Below are 9,637 nucleotides of genomic sequence, written 5' to 3'. Positions count from 1 at the left end.
CCCGGGAGTTTGACACCAACCTTGGCAATATAGTGAGACCCTTTCTCTACAAACAAATTGAAAAATTAGGTGGGCATAATGGTGTGTGCCTGTAGTCCCATCTACTCAGAAGGCTGACATGGGAGGATCACTTGAGCCTGGGAGGTCTAGGCTGCAGTGAACCTTGATCACATTGCTGCACACCAGCCTGGGCAACAGAGTTAGACCCTATCTCAAAAAACAGAAAAAAAAATACAACTGATTTTTGCGTGTTGATATGTATTCTGCAACTTTATTAAATTTGTTTATTGGTTCTCATATTTCCTTTTGGATATGATTTTTTTAGGATTTTCTGTGTATTAAATTATATCGTCTGCAAATTGAGATCGTTTTATTTCTTCCTTTCCTATTTCAATAATTTTGTTTCTTTTTCTTGCCTGATTGTTCTGGCTAGAACTTTTATTACAAGGCTGAATGGTAGTGGTGATAGTAGCCATACTTACATTGTTCTTTTTTTAAAATTTATTTTTATTTTTATTTATTTATTTATTTTTGCATCTCTCCCTCCCATTTCACTTATATTGTTCTTGATCTGAGGGGAAAGATTTTAGTCTTTCACGATTGCTTTTGATATTGGCTGTGGGTTTTTCTATATGTGTCCTTAATTATGTTATGAAATTTCCCTTTTATTCCTATTTTGTTGAGTATTTTTTGCACGAAAGGATGTTGGATACTGTCAAAGGCTTTTCTGCATCTGTTGAAATTATCCTCAGATTTTTTTCTTCATTCTATTAACATGGTATATTATATATTGACTTATTTTCATGTTGAACTACCCTTACATTCCTGGGATAAATCTCAGTTGATCATGATGTATAATTCTTCTAATATTCAGTAGATTTCATTGGCTAGTATTTTATCGAGGGCTTTTGCATCTACATTCAGAATGATATTAGTGTGTAATTTTATTTTCTTGTGTTGTCTTTGGTTTTGGTATTGGGGCAATGTATGTTGGTCTCATAGGATGAGTTAGAAAGTCTTCCTTTTTCTTCTATTTTTTGGAGCAGTTTGAGATGATTTGGTGTTACTTTTTCTTCAACTATTTGCTAAAACTCACAAGTGAAGCCATTTGGTCCTGGGTTTTTCTTTGTTGGGAGGTTTTTGATTACTGATTCAATCTCTTTACCTGGTGTAGGTCTATTCAGAATTTCTATTTCTTCTGGAGTCAGTTTTGATCATTTGTGTCTTTCTAGGAATTTGTCTATTTCATCTAGGTTGTCTAATTTGTTGATATATAATTGTTTGTGGCATTCTCCTGTAATCATTTTTATTTCTGTAAGGTTGGTAGCAATGTCCTCACTTTCATTTCTAATGTTAGTAATATGAGTCTTCTGTCTTTCTTAGTCAATCTAGCTAAAGGTTTGTCCATTTTAAATTTTTTTAAGAGAAAAGGATATGAAAACTATGTATTTGGGCACAAAAATGCAATGAGTAGTAAGAAACCATATTCCCTCAATTATGACATTCTGTAATGTAGGAACACAGAAAATTTTGTTATTAAGACATGCCAAGAGGAAAAAGAACTCTATAAAGTCCTCTTCAATTTACTTTGTTAGGGAAAAGGATGTTTATTTGGCTCTTGTGACAGTTTTATTATGTCTACTCTCCTTCTAAGTTCAGCTTCAATTCTGTCTAATTCTTGCTTTGCTTCTTCAATTTTCACTTGAGCAAGAGATGGATTAGGTATTAAGTCTAAAAAGGACTTCAATTTTTTCTTCAATGGTATAGACTATTATAATTTTGCCAGTTTCTCTGACAATGCTACTAGGGACTGATGAAACAGAGAAGCATCCATGCCTCTGGCTGAAAGTTGCTCCTTTGCAGCTCTTATTCCAAATCTGAATTCCTCTGACTTTGCTTTTAGAAAGTCCATATATGACAATGATGGCCAACTTTGGCCCTTTCTGTAGAAAGAAGCAACTCTGCTGTCTTGAAATCCTCTTGTAGACATTTTTCTAATACTAAAGTTGCAGTTAGATTTTTTTCAAGTTTTTCCAGTTCAATCTTGATTTCTTCACTTTTGGATTTGGTATAAAAGGCATCATTCACTGCAGAGATAAAACTAGCTAGTGGGGTCTCCTTTGTTTCTAGGGCCACCACACTGTCAACCAAAGCGTTCATATACCTGGAACCAGTAGTAGACAGACTGGCAGGGGAAAAAATTCACACTCTCCATGAGAAGATCTTGAAGATACTTCTGACTCGTATTCACTTGCTTTCTGCTTCAAGTCCTCTATTATCAGATAGACATCCCTGTCCCAGACCTTCTTGTGTTCTTTTTTTTTTTTTTTTTTTTGAGACAGAGTTTTGCTCTTGTTACCCAGGCTAGAGTGCAATGGCGCGATCTCGGCTCACCGCAACCTCCGCCTCCTGGGTTCAGGCAATTCTCCTGCCTCAGCCTCCTGAGTAGCTGGGATTATAGGCACGCGCCACCATGCCCAGCTAATTTTTTGTATTTTTAGTAGAGACGGGGTTTCACCATGTTGACCAGGATGGTCTCGATCTCTTGACCTCGTGATCCACCCGCCTTGGCCTCCCAAAGTGCTGGGATTACAGGCTTGAGCCACCGCGCCCGGCCCCTTCTTGTGTTCTTAAAGGTGATGTAAAATCTCTGTGATCCATGGGTTCACCTCATACTGTGGAATGCGGTGATCTTCAAATTTCTTTTTTTTAGACAGGGTCTCACTCTGTCGCCAGGTGCCAGGCTGGAGTGCAGTGGCACAATCTCGGCTTACTGCAACTTCTGCCTCCCGGGTTCAAGCAATTCTCCTGCCTCAGCCTCCCAAGTAGCTGGGACTACAGGCGCACGCCACCATGCCCAGCTAATTTTTGTATTTTTAGTAGAGACGTGTTGGCCAGGATGGTCTTGATCTCTTGACCTTGTGATCCGCCAGCCTCAGCCTCCCAAAGTGCTGGGATTACAGGCTTGAGCCACCGCGCCCGGCCCTCTTCAAATATTTTTTTAATCATGCAGCAACCTGCATTTCTCTCTCCTCCAGTGGATCCGTAGCTGCTACTCCCGCCCATTTTAAAATATTTTTCAAGAAATCAACTTTGGTTTCATTGATTTTCTATTATTTTATATTCTCTTTTTCATTTATCTCTGTTTGGATCTCTATTCTTTTCTTTATTCTGTTAGCTTTGAGTTTATTTTTCTCTTCTTTTTTATTTTTTTCTAGTTAATGTTTTTGAGGTGTCTAGTTAAATTATTGGTTACAGAGCTTCCTTTTTAATGTAGACATTTACACTTACACATTTCTCTCTGAGCACTACTTTTACTTCATCCCACAAGTATTGATATGTTGTGTTTTTGTTTTCATTCTTCTGAAAGTATTTTCTGATTTTCCATGTGATTTCTTTTCTGACCCATTGGTTGTTTGATTTCAACATATTTGTGAATTTTCCAGTTTCTCTTCTGTTACTCATTTCTAGTTTATTCCACTATGGCCAGAGAAGATACTTGGTGTGATTTTAACTTTTAAATATGATTGACACTTGCTTTGTGGTCTATCATATGGTCTACCTTGGGGAATGTTCTGTGCATTTGAGAAGAATGTGTATTCTGTTATTTTGGGATTGAGTGTTCTAAATATGTCTTTTAGGTCTAAATGGTTTAGTGTTACTTAAGTCCTTTACTTCCTTATTTATCATTTGTCTACTTGTTCTGCTTAGTATTGAAACTGGGGAAGCTGGGTATAGTGGCATGCACCTGTAATCTCAACTACTCAGGAGGCTGAGGCAGGAGGCTTGCTTGAGCCTAGGAGTTCAAGACCAGCTTGGGCAATATAGTGAGATCTTATCTCAAAAAAAGAAAAAGAAAATAAAGTAGAGTACTGAAGTCTCCAATACTCTAGAACTATCTATTTCTCCCTTCATTTCCGTCAACTTTTGCTTCACATAGTTGCTCTATTGTCAGGTGCATACATGTTTATGTTTGTTTTATCTTTTTGATGAATTGAACCTTTTATGAATATATAATGTGCTTCTTTGTCTCTTGTAACAGTTTTTGACTTACAGTCTATTTGATGTGATATTTACGTAGCCACCACAGACTCTTTTAGTTGCTATTTGCATGGAATATCTTTTCCCATTTTCCTACTTTTAACTTATTTGTGTCTTTGGATCTAAAGTGGGTCTTGGCTGGCCATGGCAGATGATGCCTATAATCCCAACACTTTGGGAGGCCAAAGTGGAAGAATCACCTGAGTCCAGAAGTTTGAAACCAGCCTGGGCAACATAGTAAGATCCCATCTCTACCAAAAAATAAAAATATCTAGATATGGTGGCACACACCTATAGTTCCAGCTACTTGGAGGCTGAGGCAGGAGGATCACTTGAGCCTGGGAGGTTGAGGCTGCAGTGAGCCTTGATCACATCGCCATACTCTAGCCTGGGCAACAGAGTGAGACCTTGTCTCTTAAAAAAATAAAGAAAATAAAATGAGCCTCTTGTAGACAACACATAGATAAATTATGGGCTTTTGAAAAAATCTGTTCTTCCAAACTCTGTTATTTAATTGGGGAGTTTATTCCACTTACCTTTAAAGTAATCACTGATAACAAGGACTTACTTCTACCATTTTGCTATTTGGCTATATATTTTTGTTTCTTAAATCTTCTAATATTGCCTTTTGTATTAATTGATTTTTTGCAATGTGCTGTATTGATTTTTTTCTCATTATCTTTTTGATATTTTTTTCTTTCATTTTTCCTTTTTCAATTTCTTTCTTCTGACAGGATACAAGACACTCAGTTTGCTTGAGTTTTAAAGTGATATTTCCTTTACCCCAGTTAATGAGCAATAAAGACGTAAATCCATTTGGCCAAGTGAACAGGGTTTTTTCCCCATATTTTAAAAAGTTCTTTTTCTATTGGCCAGGGATTCTGGCGCAGGCCTGTGGTCCTAGCTACTCAGGAGGCTGAAGTGGGAGGATTGCTGGAGCCTGGAAAGTTGAGGCTGCAGTGAGCCGTGATCATGCCACTGCACTCTAGCTGGGGTGACAGAGTGAGACCCTGTCTTAAAAACAAAACAAAACAGATTTTCCTTGTGGCCACCTTGGAGATTACAATTAATATCTTAAATTTAAAACAATCTCTCTAGGCACAATGGTATGCACCTGTAATCCCAGCTACTCAGGAGGCTGAGGCAAGAGGATCTTTGAACCCAGGAGTTTGAAACCAGGATGGACAACATAGTGAAACCTCATCTAAAAAAAAAAAAGCCAGGCGCAGCGGCTCACACCTGTAATGCCAGTGCCCTGGGAGATTGAGGCGGGCAGATCATGAGGTCAGGAGATCAAGACCATCCTGGCTGACACAGTGAAACCCTGTCTATACTAAAAATACAAAAAATTAGCAGGGTGTGGTGACATGCACCTGTAGTCCCAGCTACTGGGTAGGCTGAGGCAGGAGAATTACTTGAACCCGGGAGGTAGAGGTTGCAGTGAACCGAGATCACACCGCTGCACTCCAGCCTGGGCAACAGAGCAGGACTCTGTCTCAAAACAAACAAACAGAAAACATCTAGCAATCTAGCGTGAATTAATACCAATGTAGCCTCAATATTTATAAAGATTTTATCCCATATATCTGCATCTTTTCTTGTTATGTTGCTAATGTCACAAATTATATCTGTATACATTATATGCCCATTATCATAGGTTTATAATTATTATTTTATGCATTTGTTTTAAAAATCATATAGACAAAAAACAGGAGTTACAAACCAAAAATGCAATAACGCAGGCTTTTATATTTATACATGTAGTTACCTTATTATTGTTCCTTATTTCTTTATATGGCTTCAAGTTACATCTAGTGTCCTTTCATTTCAGGCTGATGGACTCTCTTTAGCATTTTTGGTAAGGCAAGTCTCCTAGCGAGGAATTACTTCAGCTTTGATTTATCTGGGAATGTCATAATTTTGCCTTCATTTTTGAAGGATAGTTTTGCCAGATATATAATTCTTGATTGGCAGGGTTTTTTTTTAAAGCACTTTAAATACCATTTTCTCTTGGTATCTTTTTGAGGATTGGTTCCAGGACCCCCCTGCAGATATCAACATTAAGACATTCAAGTATCTTATATAAAATGGTGTGGGCAAGGCATGGTGGCTCACGCCTGTAATTCCAGCCTTTGGGACGCCTTGAGCCCAGCAGTTTGAAACCAGCCTGGGCAACATAGTGAGATCTTGTCACTACAAAAAAATAAAAATTAAAAAAGACTGTAAAAAAATAATAATAGCTACTCGAGAGGCTGAAGCAATAGCTTGAGTCCAGGAGGTGAAAGCTTCAGTGAGCCATGATCACACCATTAGCCTGGGTGACAGAGCAAGACCCTGCCTAAAAAATATACTAATAAAAATAGCCAGGCGTGGTGGCTCACACCTGTAATCTCAGCACTTTGGGAGGCCAACACGGGCAGATCGCTTGAAATCAGGAATTTGAGACCAGCCTGGCCAACATGGTGAAACCCTGTCTCTACTAAAAATACAAAAATCAGCTGCGAGTGGTGGTGCATGCCTGTAACTCTAGCTACCGGGGAGGCCGAGGCAGGAAAATTGCTCAATCCCAGGAGGTGGAGGTTGCAGTGAGCTGAGATCACGCTACTGCACTCCAGCCTGGGTGACAGAGCGAGACTCCATCTAAAAAGAAAAACAACACAAACAAAAAAACTAATAAAAATAAAAAATAGAATGTTATAATATCTGCCCAAAACCTGTGTACATCCTCCCACATACTTTAAATCATCTCTAGATTACTTATAATTCCTAATACAATGTAAATGCTATGTAAATTGCTGTTATACTATACAGTTTAGGGAATCGTGACAAGAAAAAGTCTGTACATGCTCAGTACAGACAAAATCATTTTTCTCCCAAATATTTTTGATTCATGCTTGGTTGAATCCACAGATGCAGAGCCTATGAATATAAAGGGCCAACTTTATGTTATTTCCATGGTATCTGGGGCTATCCACCAGAGGATATCACCTTTCTTCCTCTCTCCCTCTTGCAGAGACTGCCCCCTGCTGCGGGTGTTGGCTGGTGAAGTTGTTGGTGAGGAGGCGGAGGGCTCTTTGCCCTGGATTGTCTCACGGCTCTTGGAAGGAAACAACTACAGTGGCCTGCTTCTTCGTCTGGACCCTCAAGGTAGCCAGGGGAGAGTGTGGGGTTCTTTGGGAAGCTCTGAGATCTGTCCTTGGGCCTGCCTCTCCCATCACCCAACCAGCCTCAGCCCCAACCCCAGCCCAGAGAGAGAGCCTGACCCTTCAAGAGGGCCTCAGAGTGCCTAGGCTGACAAACTGGAAAGGCAAAGCAAGGTCAATAGTGAAAGTAACTCCTCACTCTTCAGAGGCCTTACACCACTTACCAAGCATTTTTGCACAAATGCCTTTGATTCTTACCACAACCCCATGAGGCACATATAATTTACAAATGAGGAAAGAGAGGCAGGCCTAATTTATAGATGAGTAGAGAGAGGATAAGAGAAGGGAAGGGACTCTCCTATTTTCACACACTCATTAAAAATCAAGCCTTAGCTGAGCACAGTGGCTCATGTCTGCCTGCAATCCCAGTATTTTGGGAGGCTGAGGCAGGTGGATCACTTGAGGTCAGGAGTTGGAGACCAGCCTGGCCAACATGGTGAAACCCTGTCTCTTACTAAAAATACAAAAATTGGCTGGGCATGGTGGTAGGCACCTGTAGTCCCAGCTACTTGGGAGGCTGAGGCAGGAGAATTGCTTGAACCTGGGAGGCAGAGGTTGCAGTGAGCTGAGATCATGCCACTGTACTCCAGCCTGGGTGACAGAGCGAGACTTCATCTCAAAAAATAAATAAATAAATCAAGCCTCTGTGTTCTTAATGTAGATGCTAGAGAAAGAAAAGAAAAAAAAATCAACCCTCTGAAATGTTGTGATGTCAGGGATTTGGGGGAGGTTATGGTGGGGGTATTGATCAACAGAAATGGCATGAGTTGATAGCTATCAAAATGGGGTGACAGGTAGATGGCATTTCCTATACTTTGTATATGTTTGAAATTTTCCATAACAAAAGAGTAAAAATATGCCTGGCTCTCGTCTCCAAAATCAACAAACACACATTCATTTGGCTAGTAAGTTCCCAGACGTTCCCCTGTGCTAGGCCTCTTGGAATGAGGAACATACGTTAGAGTAGTTCACGCCCACAAGGATAAAGCAGTGAGGGCCAGACATGTTTATCTTCAGGCCAGTTTGGTATCATGATGAAGGGCATGGGCTTGAGTTCTGGTTCTGCCACTTGCCAAGAAGTGGCTTGACCTCTTTGAGCTTCCATTGCCTCATCTGGAAAATGTCCGGGGAGCCAGGATAGATTAGACCTTTAGCCTGATTGGAGTGTTGTGTGGATAAAAGAGGCAATCCATGAACAGCCTGAGTGAAGTGTCATCAAACACATGTAAAAGCCTGGTGGGGGTTAGATATTTTTATCAATAGTTCTACTAATAAAAACTAAAAGTATTATAGGCAGTGTGCTTTGGAATCCACAAGAAGGCATAATTCACTTGGAGTGTCCCCTTACTAGGTAGCTCCCTGAGTTTGCTCCAGGCTGCTCTGTTGGGGGCCTCAGGAAGAAGGATGCAGGTGAAACAGGTGAAGCCCACCCTGTGGGATGCAGTAGAAGAGGCTCAGGCCCGCCGGGCTGGCCTGAGGTCCCTGCGTTTAGGCCTCCTTGGGGACATCCTGACGGACCGTGGGCTAAGCCAGCTGGGCAGGGCACTGTGAGAGCTACAGGTAAGCAAGGTGAGGCCCGAGGGTACCTGGGCCAGCCATGGCCAGTGCCTACCTTGAACGCTTTCTCCATAGGTGGTAAAAGCGTGGAGCCAATGCCCAAAAAGCCAGATGCTCAAAGGAGCCAGAACTGAGGCGGTGGAGCTTCCAGAACCACAGGTATGTCTTTGCATTCACGCTTTTAGGAACCTCGTTTGTGTCTGCCTTCCTGTCGTCTTTCCAGAGCACTTTGAGGAAGACCTCCATCCATTCATTGACTTATTGATTCCCAAACACTTATTGACCACCGACTGTGTGCTGGGCACAGTGCCACATAGGCCCTGGGAATTCCCTGTCCTTATGGAGCTTATATTCTCCTGGGAAGAAACAATTACACCACCATAATCGGTGCTCTGACAGGCTTATAAACGCAGAATTCTATGGGGCATCTAAGTTAGCCTTGGCAAGAGAGAGAAGGAAGACTTCATGGAGGAAGCGATCCCTGAAGGAGGTCAATAAAGATGAGTGAAGAACATTGCAGGCAGAGAGAATGACAGGCAAAGACTCAGAGGCAAGGAAGTGCTTGGTGCCCTTGGGGAAGTGCAAGCAGCTGATTTATTGGAGAATAAAACTTGAGGAAGAGTCAGGAGGGAAGGACTGGAGAGGGGAAAGATAACACTGTGCCCACTTTTCAGATGAGCAAACTGAGGCTTCAAGAAAAGATATGAGGCCAGGCACAGTGGCTCATGTCTGTAATCCCAGCACTTTGGGAGGCCAAGGTGAGCAGATCACCTGAGGTCAGGAATTCAAGACCAGCCTGGCCAACATGGAGAAATCCCGTCTCTACAAAACTACAA

General features: G+C 41.2%; 1 non-coding gene and 1 pseudogene across 1 annotated transcript; both read right to left on the bottom strand.

The window, feature by feature from the left end:
- Positions 1 to 1,186: 1,186 nt before the first annotated feature.
- On the bottom strand, positions 1,187 to 2,230 carry LOC116531570 (annotated as a pseudogene).
- Positions 2,231 to 4,757: 2,527 nt separating this feature from the next.
- LOC116531709 lies at positions 4,758 to 4,879 on the bottom strand. The gene has a single exon (XR_004260540.1). It is a non-coding gene; the product is annotated as a small nucleolar RNA SNORA27 (small nucleolar RNA).
- Between the last annotated feature and the right edge of the window lie 4,758 nt (positions 4,880 to 9,637).

The sequence above is a fragment of the Sapajus apella genome, unplaced genomic scaffold (assembly GCF_009761245.1).
Source record: "Sapajus apella isolate SASKATOON/1434 unplaced genomic scaffold, GSC_monkey_1.0 scaffold71, whole genome shotgun sequence".
In the NCBI taxonomy this organism is placed as follows: domain Eukaryota; kingdom Metazoa; phylum Chordata; class Mammalia; order Primates; family Cebidae; genus Sapajus; species Sapajus apella.
The sequence above is the reverse complement of the archived record's forward strand: the minus strand, read 5'-3'. Positions and strand labels throughout refer to the sequence as shown.